Source organism: Stegostoma tigrinum, chromosome X (assembly GCF_030684315.1).
Source record: "Stegostoma tigrinum isolate sSteTig4 chromosome X, sSteTig4.hap1, whole genome shotgun sequence".
In the NCBI taxonomy this organism is placed as follows: domain Eukaryota; kingdom Metazoa; phylum Chordata; class Chondrichthyes; order Orectolobiformes; family Stegostomatidae; genus Stegostoma; species Stegostoma tigrinum.
The window spans coordinates 10,028,514-10,049,952 of NC_081404.1; positions in this window are offsets into that span (position 1 = coordinate 10,028,514).

Genomic DNA, 21,439 nt, shown 5'->3' on the forward strand with positions numbered 1-21,439 from the left:
TTTAACTTGCACAGTTTATCAAGCTCTGATGAATGATCACCAACCTGAGATGTGAACTGTTTCTTTTCCCACAGTACCTGCCTGACCTGTTGAATATTTCTACCGTTTCTGTCTAAATTTCAAATTTCCAGCATTTTGCATTGTTTTACTTCAGCAAGCCCTGGAAACTTACTTCTCAGGGATAATATAAATTCATGTTGCAGTCAAAAAAAGAAATCAATTTGTGGTAACCTGACACTTCTTGATAGCAGACTAAAATTTGAACTTTGCAGTCTCATACAAGGGAAAGATGTTGTGATATCAAGGATCTACTTACAACATCATAAGAGATACAGAATTCATTGTGTAATACTTGGTGTGTGTTACAAGTGTCTGTTATTGTTAGTGGTTTGTGTGCTGAGAAATTTGGAACACAGTACATATATATCCAAGTTCATGTATCTTTTCAAATGGTGAGGAAACAGTCTTCCTGTTTGAAACACTTTGAAAAAGATTTCAAAAAGTGAAATTGAAATGTGAAACAGGTTTACATGTTGGTTCTTGATTCTTTCAATACTAAGTTTGATCTATGATTCTACAGTTCTTAAAGCACAGAAGGAGATGCTAAGAACAAACTCTCAATGTAGAACTACCTACCTTTGTCATGGACTGTTATTAAAACTGCCACACCAGTTTAGGATAGGCCACAGGAGTCTCGGCATTTTGTGCATTAGCTGTAGTGATTGCCTTATGACACAGAATCTGAAAAATGCAGGAGCAATGGTTTGTAAAATCATTAAAGATTTGCAATGCAGAAGAAAGCTGTTTGACCTATAGTCTCAGTGCTGGCTGTCTGCATGTGCAACATATCCAGCCCCCACCAGCATTCCTGCTAATTTTGTTTTTGTTTGCATTGGCCTCTGCATTCCACGGACAGCAGCAGCTTGTGGAACTGGAAGTCAATGCTGCGAATGGTGTTGGCACATCAATTGCTGTGCACAGACCCTCAGAGCAGGTGTCGGAGAATATTGGTCCCCACTCTTCTACCCTGGAGTCCTGCATTTTCTCTTCTTTTCAGATAATTATCAATTCCTGCTTTGACATCTGGAACTGACTCTGCTTCCATTGCACTCTTTGGTGAAGCACCATAGATTGTAACCACTCGCTGCATAAAAATGGTTTTCCTCATGACACCTTTGGTTCCTTTGCCATTCATCTTCAACCTAGTTCTTGACCCTTCAGCCAATGCAAACAGTTGTCCATTCACTCCAAAGTTTGCTTACTTTTGTTAAATCTCCTTTCAACTTTCTCTTCACCAAGAAGAACAGCCCTAAGTGGCTCAATTCTTGTTGCTGAAGTCCCTCATCTCCGGAATCATCTTGTAGGTTTTTCTTTGCATCCTCTTCAATGTTGTCATGTTCTTCCTTAAGTTTAGTGCCAGCTGTGATCATAGTTCTTTGTGATATTACTGTCTGTGAGGAGAAGGATGCTTGGCATAATGCTTGTTATTGGTTGGGATCGATGGGCAGGAATAAAAGCTTTGGGGGCAAAGCAAAAGGAGCTGAAGGGTTCCACAAACTGTTTTCACTTTGTTGGTAGCTTCCTGAAATACCATTGAATGTTATGTTGTCAAAGTAACAACTCCTTTTCATTTCAAACTCAGCCAGCATTTTATAAAGGTTCCTTGCTCTTGCACTATAGAGGCCAGATTTTGCTACTCAGGTAGATAGCTCAAAACAGGAAATTTCCTGACTCAACCGACTCACCTTGATATAAAGGGTCCTGTAACATAGGCTGGGAAGATTGGTGTGATTGAGTCAGGCCCAGAAACAATGGGAGCAGATTGGAGGAAGGCACAAAACTGGATGACTGCTAAAGCGGATTGGTTGGAAGGCCCCCCTCTGTTCCCTGAGACTTTGTCCCAGTTGTTTAAAAGACAGTTAGGCCTAATAGCCTGCACCTCTCACCGACCACTGATTTTCCCTCATAACGTGATGTCCCCTCCATAGCTGCTCATAACCTTCATGCCAATGCTAGGACTCCACATGCACCTGTGGAACCTCCAGGCCCTGTAATACTGTCCATTTCACCTCCAGATCTCCTTATACTCCCCTAGTCATCTCTATAGCTACTCACCTAGAATCTACTATGGGCAGAGCTCGAGCCATTTCTGTCAAGGAGTCATACAGCACAGAAACAGGCCCTTTGGCCCTATGGAAATTTAAAAAAAACCTTAAACTTTTAACAATGCGAGAGAGCTTTTACTCATTCACACTTAATAGTGATAAAAGAAACTTGCATCCATAAAATCCATTCAAAAATTTAAAATTCCCTCAAGTCGTCAATCTGTTAGGAAAACAAAATTCTAATTACTAAACACATGCAAGACAGTTAATCCTTTAACAGCCTCTTAAAACTGTTCATCAATATTTGCATTCAGCATCTGCTGTTGAGATGAAGAGTAGTTTTTGCAGTTTTGAAATTTAACCAAGCATTCAAAATGGGTTCAGCTTTACTAACAATCCTTGGAAAATGTGAACAATGAAGTCTATTGAAACTGCGGAAACAGATGGCTAATCGTTTTGTTTAGGTTAGATGGTCTGTCCATCAATTCATCCCAGCAGCTGGTATCTGCTTTTCTCTTTATTCTAACTGAAAGCTGAAGAGTACTTTTCCTCATTTTGAAATGCCTGGGGACTTAAATAACTTTGTATCATGGCATTTCAACAGACTTTATCTGGCCTTCAAGATTGTTTCTGCCTCCTTTGTAAATTTGTCAATCCTATGCTATGAGTTGACACTCTTGGAACAGCTAAAATAGGGTCTGTTTGAACTCCACACTAATTTCAAATGCTCTGCTGAGTTTGGGTTTCCTGCCTGAGTGATTCATATCCTAACCCCTCCCTCTGCTAGAAGAAAATGGAATCTGCCAGAAATGGAAATGAGACTTCTGCATCTAGGTCCAGTCCATCATTTTTAAAGATCTCTGGAGTTGGCTTGATGCTGCAGAAGTCCAATCTAATGCCTCTATTTATACAGCCCCGGAACCTGAGCACTTATAGTAACCGAGATAGTAGGAACAGCAGATGCTGGAGAATCTGAGATAGCAAGGTGTAGAGCTGGATGAACACAGCAGGCCAAGCAGCATCGGAAGAGCAGTAAAGCTGACATTTTGGGCCTAGACCCTTCTTCAGAAATCATTTTTTCATTTCTGAGGAAGGGTCTAGGCCTGAAACATCAGCTTTCCTGCTCCTCTGATGCTAATTGGCCTGCTTTGTTCATCTAGCTCTACACCTTGTTATTGCACTTATAGTAATCACTTCCTCAACCCACCTAACCACCTTCAATTATTTGTCTAACATACATCTCCAGTCCCTCCGCTCCTGCACATTCTTTAGAAGTGTGCTCTTTATTTTATACTGCCTGTCCTCATTCATCCTACCAAATTGAATCATTTCACACTTCTCTGCAGTAAATATCATTTGGCATTTGCTCACCAACCTGTCTATGACCTCTTGAAGTTTATTGCTATCCTTCTTACAGATCACTATACTTTGAATTTTTGGATCATCCGCACATTTTTAAATTATACGCTTAACATCAAAGACTAGATTCTTAATACAGATCAAGAAAAGCGATGATTCTAAACCTCGATCCTTGGGAAACCACACGATATACATTCCTCCAGGCTGACAAAGAGCCATTCAATACCACTTCCTGTTTCCTGTTATTTGGCTGAATTCATATCCATGCTACTACTGTCCTTTCTTTTCCATGGGCTTAAACTTTGCAGGTAAGCCTGTTATGTGCCACTTCTGCAAATGTTTTTTGGAAGTCCATGTACACCACATTAACTGCATTACCCTCATCAACCTTCTTTATGAAACATATAAACGTATGAGCCACATCAAAATCTCAATCAAGTTAGCTAAACACAATTTTCCCTTAATAGACATGTGCTGGCTTTCCTCAATTAATTCACAAATGTCCCAAATTACCATTTCTAAAAGTTTTCCAGTACGGAGGTTAAACTTAATAGAAACATACCGATCTAGAAAATTTTCTTGAACACTTGTTAATCTTAAAAAGAAATGGAGGTGGCTATAATGTAAAGTTTCTTTTCTGGTGTCCATGCTGCATCCATAGCTACATCATGTGCTGACTGTTGTCATGGAACAGTAATTCTCAAAATCAGCATCTGAAATGCAAGGCCACTGTTATGAACAATAAACGGTAGCTATCACTCACAGATCTGCTGTGCTGGCAGAGCTTTGACTTCTAGCATGAACAAGATCAGCAAAAGCCCAGTGTTTTTGACTGCCTCTTGATAAACTCAGTGTTATCCCCCTTTTGCAAACAGAACAAAGAAAAGCAAACAAAAAATCACATCAGCTAAATCCAGACACACCATTTTCCTCTGACCCTGTGGCTTATACCTATTGTTCTGACAGCTCTAATTTCTGGAAAGGTTTTTTTCTCTCTTTGCTTAAAGTCCATTACAATTTTATTTTTTTCTCTGTCTAGTTTGCTGACTCAGAGGAAAAGAAACAAACAATTGATGTGCTGTGTGTTCAAACAGATTGTAACAAAAGGACTCTGAAAAATTGTTTCCTAAATTGTGCCCTGTACCACTTGTCACATTTTGTACAGTATGCTGACCCCATGTCACTGCAATGCTCAGGTAGCACAGAACCACCCTCAAAATCACTTTGTTAATAGAGGCAGAGGATCAAACCATCAACACTAGGTCTGTTTCATGGACATTCATTAAGACACATATAGGCTTAATTACATAATATATTGTGCATCAGCATTGATTTGGAAGTGGCATTTAGGCTGATTAGCTTTGGACTACTTGAATTTCTTCAGCTTTTCCCACACTAAGGTTATAGAAATAGTTCCTAGAGGACTCTAGTATTCAGCCATGTGCAGCAAGAGTGGGAAGAAAGCTGGGATGTGAATTAAATAAATAACAGAAAAGTACAGAGAAGAAGCAATGAAACAGTTGGGGGAATTAGGAAAACTGAGTTGTTCTCCAGGGACTCAGTCATTTTTAACATCTTACATGTTCCCCAGACTTTGAGTGTTTATTTGAGGACCTTATTTCTTTGAAAAGCCTGTCTTCACTTTCTTTACATTTGTTTCATTTATTGATTGTTCGATTAACAGCTGTTTCAGTCACAAATCACTTGTCAGAGACAGGAAAAACCTGAACAAGGAACATGTGCTGCAGACATGTGACAGTATTGTTCTATAGTTTCCCAACTGCCAAGTATTTCTCCATTTATATGCAACTTCTAAATTTGATTTAAATTCCAAATTGCTTCCCAAAGCAAGCTTAATGTGGAAATGAAACCAGTCCTCGGAGCTGTGCAATGAGTCCCTCAGTAATACAGATCAGAAAAATGTTTTCCACTAGTTTGGTCTATTCTGAGATAACTGATCTCATCTGATCTACAGTGAACATGACCAAGTGCTTTCACGGTCCTGTGCAAAATGTCATCTATAATTCCCATGTATGGTCCCAATCGAGTGACCCTGCTGAGAATCCAACCGTGAACATGGATCCAGAATTGGCCTCAGCCATGTTAGTTGCATCATTTTTCAGCAGACAGTGTCCAGTGCTTGTTGGTAGCCAATTCATTGTATGTGTTTGTCTCTGGATGTGCTTGTCTCTGGATGTGCACTTCTAACTACAAAGAGAAAATTGGATTTTGTGATTAGAACTATTCTTTTATATTACAAACATTAGGGATTTTCTCCCTATGTCTTCAATGAGAACACAAGAACATAAGAAATAGGAGCAGGAATAGGTCATTCAGCCCCTTGAGCCTGTCTGCCAATGTATAAAATCATGCTGATCTGCCCCAGGCCTCAATTCCACTTTCATGCCAGCTCATGATAGCTCTCGACACCTTGATATTTTTTAATAAAATCTATTTCCTCTTTAAATACTTTCCTTGATCTAGCCTCTACAACATTCTCGGGTGGAGAATTCCAGACATTCACTACACTCAGGGAGAAGAAATTCCTCTGCATCTTAGTTTTAAATGAGTGTCCCCTTAATCTGTAACTATGTCCCCCAGTTTGAGATTCCCCCACTAGTGGAAATACCTTCTCAGTATCTACACATATCAAACATTGTTAGAGTCTTGTATGTTTCAATAAGATTACCTCTCATTCTTCTTAACTGGAATGAACGAAGACCTAACCTGTTTCGCAGTTCTTGTTACACCAACCCCTTCATCCCAGGGATCAACCTGATGAATCTGTTTTGGACAGTCTCTAATGTCAGTATATCCTTTCTTACACACAGAGACCAAAACTATACACAGTACTCTAACCGCAGCCTCACCAACATCCTGTACTGCTGTGGATAAATGGGACTGTTTTCCATCACTGATTAACAGAAACAAAAGTGGAGAATGATATTAAAATGGGGGAAATCTACAAGTTTTTTTTCCTATATTCATTCATGAGATGAGGGCGTGGCTGGCTGGGGCAGCATTTATTGCCCATCCCTAATTGCTCAGAGGGCAATTACAAGTCAACCACATTGCGGTGGGTCAGGAGTCTCATGTAGGCCAGACCAGGTAAGGATGGGAGTTTCCTTCCCTAAAGGACATTAGTGATCCAGATGGGTTTTTCCCAACAATCGACAATGGATTCATGGTTATCATTAGATTCTTAATTGCAGACATTTAATTGAATTCGAATTCTACCATCTGCCATGGTGGGATTCAAACCCAGGTTCCCCAAAACGTTATCTGGGTCTCTGGATTAACACTCCAGCAAATAATACCACTAGGTCATTGCCTCTCCCTTAGTTGCAAAAGTTTAATGAAATCATATCGCTCAGAAGGAGGTCATTCAGCCCATTGTGGACATGGTGGATCTCTGAAAGAGCTCCAATTGGTCCCACACTCTCATTTTCATTGTTTACTTTTCTCGTCCTCATTCAATATAAGGTTTAAAACAGACCAGAGTATATGGAGATAGCTGGTGAAAGTGTCTGAATCCTTTGGAACTTGAAAGCTGAATTTTATCAAAAAATCAACTACTTGTCAATTTGGGGGGCTTTATGGAGGGTTTCTCTCTGAGCTGCAGAGAGTTATCTCACGCAATTCTCCAGTTACTCTCTTCGCTATGTGTGCACCACAGTCCTATGCGCTGTAGTCATACTATTGTCAGCTTGTCCGTTGCCCAGATCTTCCAGGATTTCTGCTGCTGGCACCAGGGCAAACTCTGACAGCCACACGTAGCCCTGCATAGAGTGGGAAGGTAACAAAAAAGAAAAGTTTCTGAGGGCACATAGGCATTGGTGACACTTCATTGGAAATAGAATCTCATAACAGTAAATATATTGCTCTTTACATCATCCTCTGTCCGCTCCCCTGTCAGTTTTGTTGCAGCTTCAAGAATAATGGTACGGAGAACACTTGTCCCTCATGGCGTACCATGTTAGGACAAAAATGAACTCCAAAGAACTTTGGATGCTGGAAATCAGAAACAAAAACAGAAATTGTTGGAAAAAGCTCAGCAAGTCTGTCAGCATCTGTGGAGAGAAAACAGAGTTAATGTTTTGGGTCTAGTGACCCTTCCTCAGAACTGTGTTTTTCCAGCAATTTCTGTTTTTTGTTACCATCTTAGGAGCTTGTCCAAAGAAGTGTTCCTCTTTCCCTAAGGCCCAACATAGCATAACATCTTGTAACATCACATGTTGCAAAGCCATCAGTTTATAAATTTAACTTCTATTGAACAACCGGAAGAGTGATGAAATAAAACAAGCAGAAAAGCTGCATTTGCTTCTGGGAACAAACACAGGCTGTTTGCTCTTCAACAACAACAAATTTATAGGAGCAGGAAAGTTGACATTTCAGGTCAGGATCCTTCTTCAGAAATGGGGAGGTCGAAGGGAACTGCCTAACTCACATCAGTTAGAAGCTACAGTTAATTAAGTCCTGGAAGACTTGTTGAAGCTTGATCATGCTGAATATGATGCTCAGTGTCCTCACCTTCCTCTTCAGAAGGAGACTGTTATCAGCCACCATCACAATAGCCCCAATAATTCCTTTGACTTTCAGTGGGCGGACTGTCCCTCAGGACTGATAGTGGTTCACCCTCACCCGACTGAATAGGACGGACAGCCGCAACTAATTGAAGCCCCTGATTTGTGTGCAGTCCCTGACCAACTTAGTTGCCTCCAGATTAGTTGCACAGGATGTACAGAACCTATAATGGCCTGCTCCCTGAACGGTAATGTTTGCATGCATTAGCACCTCATTATTACCTAACCTGCTCCCATGTCAACATTAAAACCTTGGGTGGAAAATTGGACCTTTTTCTGTCAATAATCACGCATCTAATTTTTCCAATCTTGCCATGTTTTTCAAATTGACTTGCCATTAACCACGTTGTTCAGGGGCTGGGAAGGTTCCACTTGTAGCATTGTTCCACCCTTTAAAAGTACTGATTGAAAAGCCTATAAAATGATACTGCATTAAGAAGGGTCCTAACCCGAAACGTCAGCTTTTCTGCTCTCCTGATGCTGCCTGGCCCTGCTGTGTTCCTCCAGCTTCACACTGCAAGCTGCATTCCACATGCTTTTACATACATGCCGATCATTGGTGTTTGAGAATTTGCTGAGAAATATTAGCGTGCAACAGACTCCTTGCTTTCGGGGCTGCTTGTATAGAAGTGGTTCTGACTGCTGGATAGAGCAGACAAGATTGCTCATGAGAACCAGGAGTTCCTGCTAATTGTCTGCAGAAACTGGAATTGCCTCACATGAGGACAAAGGTCAACGTATCCTGAGGAGCCATAGATGTCAATAAGAAGGTAACAGAATAAAGAGCAATGAGGCGAGAATTTGAGAATGTTGCAGGAAGAGGTGAGAATTTGAGAATGTTGCATTTGAGCAGAGAGAGAATCTTGTAAAACACTTAAGCTACTAATAGTGACAGAAAATTCACCAACGCTCCTCTGACATCACCTTTCAAACCCATGACCACTTCAACCTGAAAGGAAAAGGGCAGCAGATACACAGAAACACCACCCCATCCAAGTTCCTCTCCAAGCCACTTGCCATACTGACTTGGAAATATATTGCTGTTCCTTCACTGTTGCTGAGTCAAAATCCTGGAATTCCCTCCCTAAGGACATTATAGGTCTCCCTACAGCGCATGGACTGCTGCGGTTCAAGAAGGCAACTCACCCCCACCTTCTCAAGGTGGACGGGCAAGAAATGCTGGGCCGCCAGCGATGCTCATATCCCATGAATGAATTTTAAAAAAGCAGGGTCAAGCGTTCTTAAGCTTACATAGTTTTTTGCCAGTATCTTTAGTCAACTACGGACAGGTTTTTGAAAGATCTACATATAAAAAGGAGTTAAGTGCTTAAATCATGAAGGATTTAGGTAGTGTAAATAAACAGAAACTGTTGGGTCAACAACCAGACAGCACATATTTAATTAATTTCCCTTATGGATGTTTGTGAGAAATTTCTTCTATTGTTATGATGCTAACACAATGCTTAATGTTGTACTTTAGCATCTGTCTTTCCTCACTCGTAAAGTGACAGAGGTAGTATTGTGAGATGGTGATTACACCTCTATCTGCAATACATGTGAACTTCTTGCTAGAGTAATTAAAGGCATTGAATTATTGGTGCATACCACATGCTCCTTCTCCAAGGACACCTGGGGACATTCGGTCAGGAACTACAACCCCCTGCATATCCTGCAGCCTGGCCTTCCAATTCCCCAGTCCCCAACACCTCATTTTCACCATGGACGTCCAGTCCCTATCCACCTGCATTCCCCATGCAGATGGCCTAAAGGCCCTCCGCTTCTTCCTGTCCCATAGGCCTGACCAGTCCCCCTCCACTGACACCCTCATCCGCCTAGCCGAACTCGTCCTCACCCTCAACAACTTCTCTTTTGACTCCTCCCACTTCCTACAGACAAAGAGGGTGGCCATGGGTACCCGCATGGGCCCACGCTATGCCTGCCTCTTTGTAGGTTACGTGGAACAGTCCCTCTTCCGCACCTACACAGGCCCCAAAGCCCACCTCTTCCTCCACTACATTGATGACTGGATCGGCACTGCCTCATGCTCCCACGAGGAGCTCGAACAGTTCATCCACTTCACCAACGCCTTCCACCCCAACCTCAAGTTCACTTGGGCCATCTCCAACACATCCCACGCCTTCCTGTACCTCTCTGTCTCCATCTCTGGCAGCCACCTAGAAACCGTTATCTATTTCAAGCCCACCGACTCCCACAGCTACCTAGAATATTCCTCCTCTCACCCACTTTCCTGCAAAAATTCCATCCCATATTCCCAATTCCTTCGCCTCCGCCGCATCTACTCCCAGGATGAGCCATTCCACTCCGGTACATCTCAGATGTCCTCATTTTTAAAGGACCACAACATCCCCCCCACAGTGGCCCAGAACGCCCTCGACCGTGTCTCCTGCATTTCCTGCAACTGATCCCTCACACCCCGTCCCTTCAATAACAGCCAAAAGAGGATCCCCCTCGTCCTCACACACCACCCCACCAACCTCCGGGTCCAATGCATCATCCTCCGTCACTTCCACCTTCTGCAACCCGACCCCACCACCAAAGACATTTTTCCCTCCCCACCCTTGTCTGCTTTCCGGAGAGACCACTCTCTCCGTGACTCCCTTGTTCGCTCCACACTCCCCTCCAGCCCCACCACACCCGGCACCTTCCCCTGCAACCACAGGAAATGCTACACTTGCCCCCACACCTCCTCCCTCACCCCTATCCCAGGCTCCAAGATGACTTTCCACATTAAGCAGAGGTTCACCTGCACATCTGCCAATATGGTATACCAATGAGTTTTGAGAAGATTTGTAGCTCAGGTTGAGTTTCTGGATGTGAGTTTGCTCGCTGAGCTGGAAGGTTAGTTTTCAGACATTTCGTCACTTTTTTTTATTTGAAAAAATATACTTTATTTATAGAATGTACAAAAAATAAAACATTTATACAAATACCCAGTCATGCAAGCCGCTCTGGGTTTCCCAGGGGGTACGTACACCAACTAAAGGAAAAAAATAAACAAAGAAGAAAAAAAAACAAAGCAAAGAAAACACCCTGGCAGTCGTCACCCCGCACAGTCCCAGTTGGCCCCCTGACCAGTTGGAGAAGGTGCCACCTGGGCCCAGTTACCAGATAGGGCCCTTTTTTCTATTCTGGACGAGGGGTTTCATACCGTGGTCTTTCCCCACCGCGCCTTGGCGGTGGCTGCCCCAAGCTTTAGCGCGTCCCTCAGCACGTAGTCCTGAACCTTGGAGTGCGCCAGTCTGCAACATTCGGTCAGGTCAGTTCTTTCAGCTGGCAGACCAGCAAGATGCGGGCAGACCAAAGAGCGTCTTTCACCGCATTGATGGTCCTCCAGGCGCAGTTGATGTTGGTCTCAGTGTGCATCCCGGGAAACAGCCCGTAGAGCACGGAGTCCCGCGTCACGGAGCTGCTCGGGACGAACCTCGACAAATACCACTGCATCCCCCTCCAGACCTGCGCACAGGCACACTCCAGAAGGAGGTGATCGACAGTCTCGTCCCCCCCGCAGCCACCTCGAGGGCAGCATGCGGTGGCGCAGAGATTCCGGGCATGCAGAAAGGATCTCAATGGCAGAGCCCCTCTCACCACCAGCCAAGCAATGTCCTTGTGCTTGTTTGAAAGTTCTGGCGATGAGGCATTCTGCCAAACAACTTTGGCAGTCTGCGTGGGGAACCACACGACGGGATCCACCCTCTCCTTTTCCCGAAGGGTCTCGAGGATACTACGTGCTGACCACTGCCTGACGGCCTTGTGGTCAAAGGTGTTTTCTTTCAAAAATTTCTCCACGAAGGACAGGTGGTACGGGACGGTCCAACTACTCGGAGCGTTCCGCGGCAACGAGGCCAGGCCCATCCTTCGCAACACCGGGGACAGGTAGAAGCTCAGTAAGTAGTGACACTTGGTGTTTGCGTACTGAGGATCTACGCACAGCTTGATGCAGCCGCACACAAAGGTAGCCGTCAGGGCGAGGGTGGCGTTCGGTATGCCCTTTCCCCCATTTTCCAGGTCTTTGTACATGATGTCCCTGCGGACCCGGTCCATCCTCGACCCCCAAATGAAGTGGAAGATGGCCCGGGTGACCGCAGCGGCGCAGGTCCAGGGAATAGGCCAGGCCTGCGCCACATACAACAGTACTGAAAGCCCCTCGCACCTGACAACCAGGTTCTTACCCGCGATGGAGAGGGACCGAAGCGTCCACCTGCCCAGCTTCTGCTTCAATTTGGTGATACGCTCCTCCCAAGCCTTAGTGCACGCCCCAGCTCCACCAAACCAAACACCCAGCACCTTCAGGTAGTCTGTCCTGACAGTGAAGGGGATGAAGGGGCAGTCATCCCAGTTCCCGAAGAACATGACCTCGCTCTTACCCCGATTGACTTTGGCACCCGAGGCCAGTTCAAACTGGTGCAGAAGACAGCGACGTCGTCCATGTACAGGGAGGTCTTGACCTGAAGGCCTCCGCTGCCTGGGATAGTCACGCCCTTCAGGCTCACGTCCTTCGTGATGGATGCGGCGAAGGGCTCCACACAGCACACGAACAAGGCAGGAGAGAGCGGGCAGCCCTGCCTGACTCCAGACCTGACGGGAAAACTGTCCGATTCCCACCCGTTGATCGAGACTGCACTAACGATGTTGGTGTAGAGCAACTGGATCCAATTGCGGATGCCCTCCCCGAACCCCAATTTGGAGAGGACGTCCCTCATGTAAGTATGAGAGACCCTGTCGAAGGCCTTCTCCTGGTCCAGGCTGACGAGGCAGGTGTCCACCCGCCTGTCCTGTACATAGGCGATCGTATCCCTGATGAGCACGAGGCTCTCAGCGATCTTCCTGCCCGGCACAGCACAGGTTTGGTCGGGGTGTATCACCGACTCCAGGACAGACCTGACCCGGTTGGCTATGACCTTGGCCAGGATTTTGTAGTCCGCGTTCAATAGTGAAATGGGATGCCAATTCTTAATTTCTTCCCTCTCCTCCTTCCTCTTGTAAATGAGGGTGATGATGCCCTTCCTCATGAACTTGCACATTTCCCCTGCCCGAAGCGCACTATCGTACACCTCCAGCAGGTCCTGGCCGACCAGGTCCCACAGAACGGAATACAGCTCGACCGGTAAGCCGTCGCTCCTGGGAGTCTTATTCCTTTGAAAGGACTTGAGGGCTCTGGACAGCTTGTTCAGGGATATCAGCCGGTCCGGCCACTCCCTCGTGCCGTTGTCTAAGACCTCTGTGATAGATGACAAGAACGACTCGGAGGCCATGCTGTCCATGGGCTTCAAGTTGTACAGTCCGGCATAGAAGGATCTGCTGATCCTCAAAATGTCGGGCCGAGACAACGTCACCGAGCCATCGTCCTCCTTCAGCCGGCTAAGCACAGAGCTCTCTTTGTGCACCTTCTGAAAGAAGAAACGCGAGCACGTCTCGTCCTGCTCCATGGAGCGGACCCTGGACCGGAAGATTATCCTGGAGGCCTCTGTGGCGAAGATTGAGGCTTGCTGGCCCCTCACCTCGCGGAGGTCCTCCATGACATCGACCCCCATCAACTGCAGAAGGAGCAGGTTCTGCACCCTTTTCTGGAGTCGCGACAGCTTTCCCCGCCTCTCTCTCGCCTTCCGAACACCCTCGAGGACAAAGAACCTCTTGATGTTCTCCTTCACCGTCTCCCGCCAGTCGCCCGGAGACTCAAAGAGGGGTTTCACGGTTCTCCAACCGGCGTACTCCCTCTTAAGCTCCTCGACATTCTCTGGGGTCAATAGAGTCGTGTTGAGCTTCCACGTCCCCTTGCCGGCCGGCTGGTCGTCCTGTAAGTGACAGTCGGCCAGCAGGAGGCAGTGGTCAGAGAAGAACACTGGCTCGACACCGGTGGACCTGACCGAGAATACCCGTGTCACGTATCCTTGAGCGGATAGACCTGTCTGGCCACGACCAGGTGTATCTCTGCTGCGCTCCGTCTGCAGGGGTGCTGAAGACGTCAAGCAGCTTGGCGTCCTTCACCGTGCCCGTCAGGAATCTGGACATGACGTCCAGTTGACTCCCCCCACCAGCTGTCCCCACGCTGGATCTTCCATCTGCATCGATAATGCAGCTGAAGTCTCTGCCTAGGATGACCGGCCTGGACGTAGCCAGCAGGGGTGGAAGCCGCTGCAGGACGGCCAACCGCTCACTCCGTACCACTGGGGCGCACACGTTGATCAGCCTCAGGGGAGCGTTCCTGTAGGTGATGTCAGCCACTAGGAGGTGCCCATCCCCACCACCTCCTGAACTTGAGAGATGGTGAAGTTGCGCCCCTGCAGCAGAATAGCCAGGCCCGAGGAGCGACAGTTGTTACCTCCCGACCAGATCGAAGGCCCACAGGTCCAGGCGCCGGACCATTTCCCGTACCTGCTGAGGTGCGGTATCCTGCACTCCTGCAGAAACAGGAGGTCCGCCTTGACGGTGGTCAGGTAGGCCAACGTGGACACACATCTTGCGGTGGACTTGACGCTGCGCACATTAATGCTCGCAACTCGTACCCCCATTGTAGGCAGTGGCTGCAGTACCCTCCCCAAGTCCAAGGTCCAGCCCCTCTATCTGTCCCTTCATGCCTGTTGCCCGGGCGAACTGCTGGATGCTCTCCGGGCCCAGGAAACTGTCCGTGCTGCCTTCCGGGTGGCATCCCCCCGTTGGGGGTACAGAGGCAGGAGAGTCCGGATCTGGGTCAGGCTGGGGACGCGCTGTTTCCTCCTTCCCGCCTGGAAGTTCCGGGGGGCCCTCCAGTGCCCCAGCGGCACGTGACTGGGTGTCAGAGGGAGCCTCAGGACGCCTCCCGTCACCTGGAAGTGGGGTGCTGCTTTCCTTCTCCCTTCAGATCTTTAGCTTCTGCTTTGGGCGGGCGCCCTCCGAATCCCCCTCGTCAGAGGAGCTCTGACAGCCCCCCTGTAGCTGCCTCTTCCTGCCTGATGGTTGTGGAGCTGGGGCCCTCCGACGCACCTTCCTCCTTGCCTTCCAGACCGTCATCCACTCCCCTGGGTCACCTGTCGCCTCCTCCATCAACTCTGGGTTGTCGGCAGTGGGGGAGCGGAGCCTGCAGGGGCGCTTTGCTGGCCTCGGGTCCATCCTGCGGGGCTGGTCCCTCCTGCACGACCTGGTCCTCCTGCACACTAGGGGGTTCCTTGCAGGGGCCTGGTGCCTTCCTCTCCTCTGGGGGGGCTTGCCCCGCATTGACCCTGCCGGCGACCTGGGCGTAGGTGGTCCCCCGCTGCGGGCATGCCCTATAGAGGTGGCCCGCTTCCCCGCAAAGGTTGCAGCTTTTTTCTTGTGGGCAATCCTTTGCAAGGTGTCCCTCCTCCCTGCAGTTCCTGCAGATGGTGGCTTTGCAGTTGGCCGCCACGTGACCTGACCTACCACAGGCATGGCAGACTTTGGGTTGCTCTGCGTGGGTCAGGTAGCCCTTGCTCCCGCCGATCGCGAAGCTGGATGGTGGGTGTACGACGTTCCCGTCTGCGCCCGTCCTCAGCATCACCCTGACCTGCCTCTCACTGGTCCAGATCCCGAAGGGGTCCATGATGTCAGTTAGGTCCCCTTCCACCTTCACGTACCTTCCGAGGAAGGTCAGGACATCAACTGCTGGCACATGCGGGTTGTACATGTGTACAGTCACCATACGGCTCCTCTGTGCTGGCATCACAAACAGCGGGACAGCGGTCAATACAGAGAGGGGGCCCTCACCTCCTTTCTCCTTGAAAACCTCCCAGAAGCGCTCGCAAAGCTTGGCGCTCCTGAAGGTTACATCGTAAAAACCTCCTCCGGGGAAATCCTGCAGGCAGTAAATGTCTGCAGCAGCGAACCCACAACAGTCCAACAGGACCCTCTTCACGAAGAAGGTGCGGTCCACAAGTGCACCTTCATCCACCTTCTTCACGGAAACGTGGCTGGTGTTCCGGACCCCCTGACCCGGGGCACGAGCACTCGCCGCAGCCATTGTTGCAGGTTGGCTGCTCCCCTGAACCAGCGTTAGGCCGAAGCCAGCATTAAGATCCACCGGTTGCAAGGGTGCACAGCCAACCCGACGTCTTCCTTCCACCTCCAACACAGTCGCGCTCTCCTCCTCTCAGTCTACAAAAGAGTGGGTCTTTATTTTGTTCCAGATGTAAGCTGGTTCACTGAGCTGGAAGGTTCGTTCCCAGACAATCCGTCACCATTCTAGGTAACATCGTTTTGTGGCTAGTTGATGTTCATGTATCTTGGTTGCTAGCTTTCTGCCAGTTTGTCCAATGTAGTGTTTGTCACAGTTCTTGCAAGGTATTTTGTAGATGATGTTTGTTTTATTTGTTGTCTGTGTCGGGTCTTTTAAGTTCATTACCTGCTGTTTTAGTGTGTTGGTGGGTTTGTGGGCTACCCTGATGCCAAGGGGTCCGAGTACTCTAGCAGTCATTTCAGAAATGTCTTTGATGTAGCGGAGCGTGGTTATGGTTTCTGGGCCTGTTTTATCTGTTTGTTTGGGTTTATTGCTGAGGAATCAGCGGACTGTGTTCATAGGGTACCCGTTCTTCTGGAATACACTGTATAGGTGATTTTCCTCTGCTCTGCATAGTTCCTCTGTGCTGCAGTGTGTGGTGGCTTGTTGGAATAATGTTCTAATGCAGCTTCGTTTGTGGGTGTTGGGATGGTTGCTCCTGTAGTTCAGTATTTGGTCCGTATGTGTTGTTTTCCTGTAGACGCTGGTTTGAAGTTCCCCATTGGCTGTTCGCTCTACTGTGACATCTGGGAATGGCAGTTTGCTGTTGTTTTCCTCCTCTTTTGTGAATGTTATGCCAGTAAGGGTATTATTGATGGTCTTGAAGGTTTCCTCTAATTTGTTTTGTTTAGTGATGTCAAAGGTGTCATCCACGTAGCGGACCCCAAGTTTGGGTTGGATGATTGACAGAGCTGTTTGTTCGAGTCTCCGCATTACTGCCTCTGCTAAGAACCCTGATATCGGAGATCCCATGGGTGTACCGTTGGTTTGTCTTTAGGTTTTGTTATTGAAAGTGAAGTGGGTGGTGAGGCATAGGTCCACTCGCTTGATGATGTTGTCCTTGCTGATGAGGTTGGTGGTGTCTGGTGTATGTGTCTTCGGTTCTTCTAACAGTGTCATCAGTGTTTCTTTGGCCCGGTTCATGTTGATGGATGTGAACAGGGCTGTTACATCAAAGGAGACCATTATTTCATCCTCTTCTATCTTGGCATCTTTGGTGTTCAGGAATTCTTGGGCGGAGTGAATGGAGTGGCGTGAGTCTTCTACTAGGTGTTTTAGTCTTTGGTGTAGTTCCTTGGCTAATCTGTAGGTTGGTGTTCCAGGTAGCGAGACTATGGGTCTGAGGGGGCCTCCTGGTTTTGAATTTTTGGTAGTCCGTAGAAGCGTGGTGTGTTGGATCCATCTGGTTTCATTTCAAGCAAAACGAACGTCATCTACAAAATACGTTGCAAGAACTGTGACAAACACTGCACTGGACAAACAGGCAGAAAGCTTGCCACCAGGATACATGAACATCAACTAGCCACAAAACGACATGACCCACTATCACTAGTATCCTTACATACAGATGAGGAAGGACACCACTTTGATTGGGACAACACATCCATCCTAGGACAAGCCAAACAGAGACACGCACGATAATTCCTAGAAGCATGGCATTCGAACCGGAACTCCATCAACAAACACATTGATTTGGAGCCAATCTACCATCCCCTGAGAAAAAGAACAGGAAATGACACCACCAACCCAAGGAAACCTAAACAGAAAAATAGAAAGTGGGACATAACACCAGCGCTTCATCGGAGGCTCACTGATGATGTTACCTAGAATGGTGACGAAACATCTGGGAACAAACCTTCCAGCTCAGCGAGCAAACTCACATCCAATGTGGTATACTGCATCCACTCTACCTGTTGTGGCCTCCCCTATATCGGCGAAATCAAGCAGAGGCTTGGGGACTGCTTTGCAGAACACCTACGCTTGGTTCGCAATAAACAGCTGGACCTCCCAGTCGTGAACCATTTCAACTCCCCTTCCCATTCCTTAGACAACATGTCCATCCTGGGCCTCCTGCAGTGCCATAATGATGCCACCCGAAGGTTGCAGGAACAGCAACTCATATTCAGCTTGGGAACCCTGCAGCCCAATGGTATCAATGTGGATTTCACAAGCTTCAAAATCTCCCCTTCCCCCCACTGCATCCCAAAATCAGCCCAGCTGATCCTACCTACCATTTTCTACCTACGAACCTCATCCCGCCCCCTTAGACCTGTCCGTCCTCCCCGGACTGACCTATGCCCTCCCTACCTCCCCACCAACATTCACCGTTACTGGCTCCATCCCCCCCCACCCCTTTGACCTGTCTGTCTCCTCTATCCATCTTTGATCCGCCTCTTTCTCTCTCTCTCTCTCTCTCTGTCTCTCCCTATTTATTTCAGAACCTTCTTCCCTCCCCCCATTTCTGATGATGGGTCTAGGCCCGAAACATCAGCCTTCCTGCTCCTCTGATGCTGCTTGGCCTGCTGTGTTCATCCAGCTCCACACCTTGTTATCTTGCCTGGACCTGTCGATGTCTGCTTTAGCCAGGGCCAGGAGCAGGCTCATGAGAAGGTCTTCCCAGGACAGTACTCTGGATCATTAATCCAGTGACATTACTGCTACACCACCTCCTTCCCTTAAGTTAATACAGCATGTTACTTGAAATGACAGTCTGTGAAATCTACCTGAAGTTAGCAAATGCCTCCAGTAAAACCAGTATGCTAGTGTCTTAAAACCCATGAATTTACTTCAGAATTTCAAGGCAGACAGCTGACTGATGAGTTGGGGAATTGAAAACTTCTCCTCTACAATGCAGACCACAAGTTATTCTGTGGTAAATATTTAATCTTCTTCTTAATAACAGTTATGGGAGACAGAATTTGAGGTAGATACACATTTTAAATTTTTCATATATATTAGCCACATTTTTCAATTATATTTTCATGTAAATAATTAAAACAAATTTCTCTTACAGAAAGTTATTTAAAGTTTACATACACACACATAAACATGCACCATTTATAGAACAACACAGATTACTACCTTGGGTATGAGCAATGTCCGGTTGTAAAGAAAGCAGGGTGGAGACGAGAAAGTTTTTAAAGTAAAGATTGCGACCAACACCATCTTCTGGCAACCCGGCTTAATTACAGTCACGACACATTTTGAAGTGTGCAGATAATCTCTATGCAAAATAATCCACGCTAACGGAGACGAAACATGGACAGACCTCAGCAGGACGAAGAGACAAGTCCAAATAGCATATGATTAGTAATTAGTAAGAAGTAACCCTTTTCTGATGAAGGGTCTAGGCCTGAAATGTCAGCTTTTGTGCTCCTTAGAGGCTGCTTGGCCTGTTGTGTTCATCCAGCTCCACACTTTGTTATCTCGGATTCTCCACTTCCTACTATCTCTGATTAGTAATTATAATCACTTTATGCCCAGAGCAGTTTACTGTGTTTATGAAGAGTAAAGCAATTGGTTGGAGTTAAAGCCTTAATGCATGTTGAACAAGCAAGAGATGGAATGTTGTCTTGCTGCTGAGAATTGGTCTTTCTCACTTTTAAAATACATTCTTCCTTTGCAAATCTGTTTCACATTTTTCATAATCCTTGGAAACATCTAAGAATATAGTCTGTTTGAAATACAAATCCTTGTGCTGCCATTTAATTAGATATCGCCAAACAAATCTTGTTGCTTTTATCGGAAGGACCTGAAGTCACAACACAGAGTAGTACAGGCAAGTATACAAATAGGTCAGGGAGACAAGAGTAGGAGTTTATAGTGTGTGCCGTGTGAAAGATGTTTGGTTCAAAAGACCACATTGTCTTAATACTCTGTAGGTCATACTATTTGTTTTATAATAGATCCCATCCACCAGGGCTGTGATAAGGGATTCTGGTAAATCTGGGCTCCCTGCAGCTCAGCTTGAATGAGTTTTATGCCTCAGAAGTCTGCAGAGAGGATACACTTCAAGTTATCTCTGTTTTGAAGTTTTATTCAATGCTTTTAAATGGAATTTAGATAAATGTGAGGTGCTGCACTTTGGAAATCAGGGCAGGCCTTACACACTTAATGGTAAGGCCCTGGGGAGTGTTGCCAGCAAAGATACCTTGGATTGAAGGTTTGTAGTCCTTTGAAAGTGGAGTCACAGGTAGATAGGATAGTGAAGGCGGCATTTGGTATGCTTGCCTTTATTGGTCAGTGCATGGAGTATGGGAGTTGTGAGGTCATTTTGCAGCTGTACAAGGGCATTGGTTGGACCACTTTTGGAATACTGCGTTCAGTTCTGGTCTCCCTGCTATAGGAAAGATGATGTTAAACTTGAAAGGGTGCAGAGAAGATTTACAAGGTTGTTGCTGGGTTTGGAGGGTTTGAGCGACAGGGAGAGGCTGAATAGGCTGGGGCTATTTTCTTTGGAGTGTCAGAGGATAAGGGGTCACCTTGTAGAGGCTTATAAAAATCATGAGGGGCATGGAAAAGGGGGAATAGCTAAAATTCTTTTTCCCCAGGGTACAGGAATCCAAAACTAAGTGGCGTAGGTTTAAGTTTAGAGGGGAAAGATTTAAAAGGGACCTAATGGTCAACTTTTTCACGCAGAAGGTGGTGTGTGTATGGAATGAGCTGCTAGAGTAAGTGGAGGAGCCTGGTACGATTCCATCATTTAAAAGGCATCTGGATGGGTATATGAATAGGAAGGTTTAGAAGGATATGGGCCAAACGCTGACAAATGGGACAGGATTAATTTAGGATATCTGGTCAGCATGGACATGTGGGATCAAAGGGTCGGTTTCCGTGCTGTATAACTTTATATCTTCTCTAATGCTTGTTAGCTGCTTGCCTGCAATCTACGTTCTTTTTCCTCTGTCACCACATCCAGTCTTAACTAATTACTCAACAAATACAAGGTGCATATAATTAAATACTGTGCCTAACCCTGGGCTGGGAGGTCCACGTTCAAGTCCAACCTGCTGCAGTGGTGTGCAATACCGTTTCTGAACAGGCTGATTAGAAAATAGATTAAATGAACAAATCTTTAAACATTTGAACACCACAGAATGGAAATTCGATTGTCATTTTGTGGTACATTAATTGTGACTTGAACAGATGCAGCAGGACCAGTATATGATCAGAGTTCTCTTTGATGCCTTCCTTGCTGCCGAGTGTGCTGCACCTCACCAGAGTCAGAGGGCCAGGAGTTCACATCCCAGTTAAAAGATCCAAGTGAAAAAAACTAAACTGAACTGGAACTCCTATTAAAAACAAGGACAAACTTATACAGGAATTGAAAGCAATTAGTCAGATCTTGATAAGGAAGGAGTTGAGATTACATAAACAGAACTGCT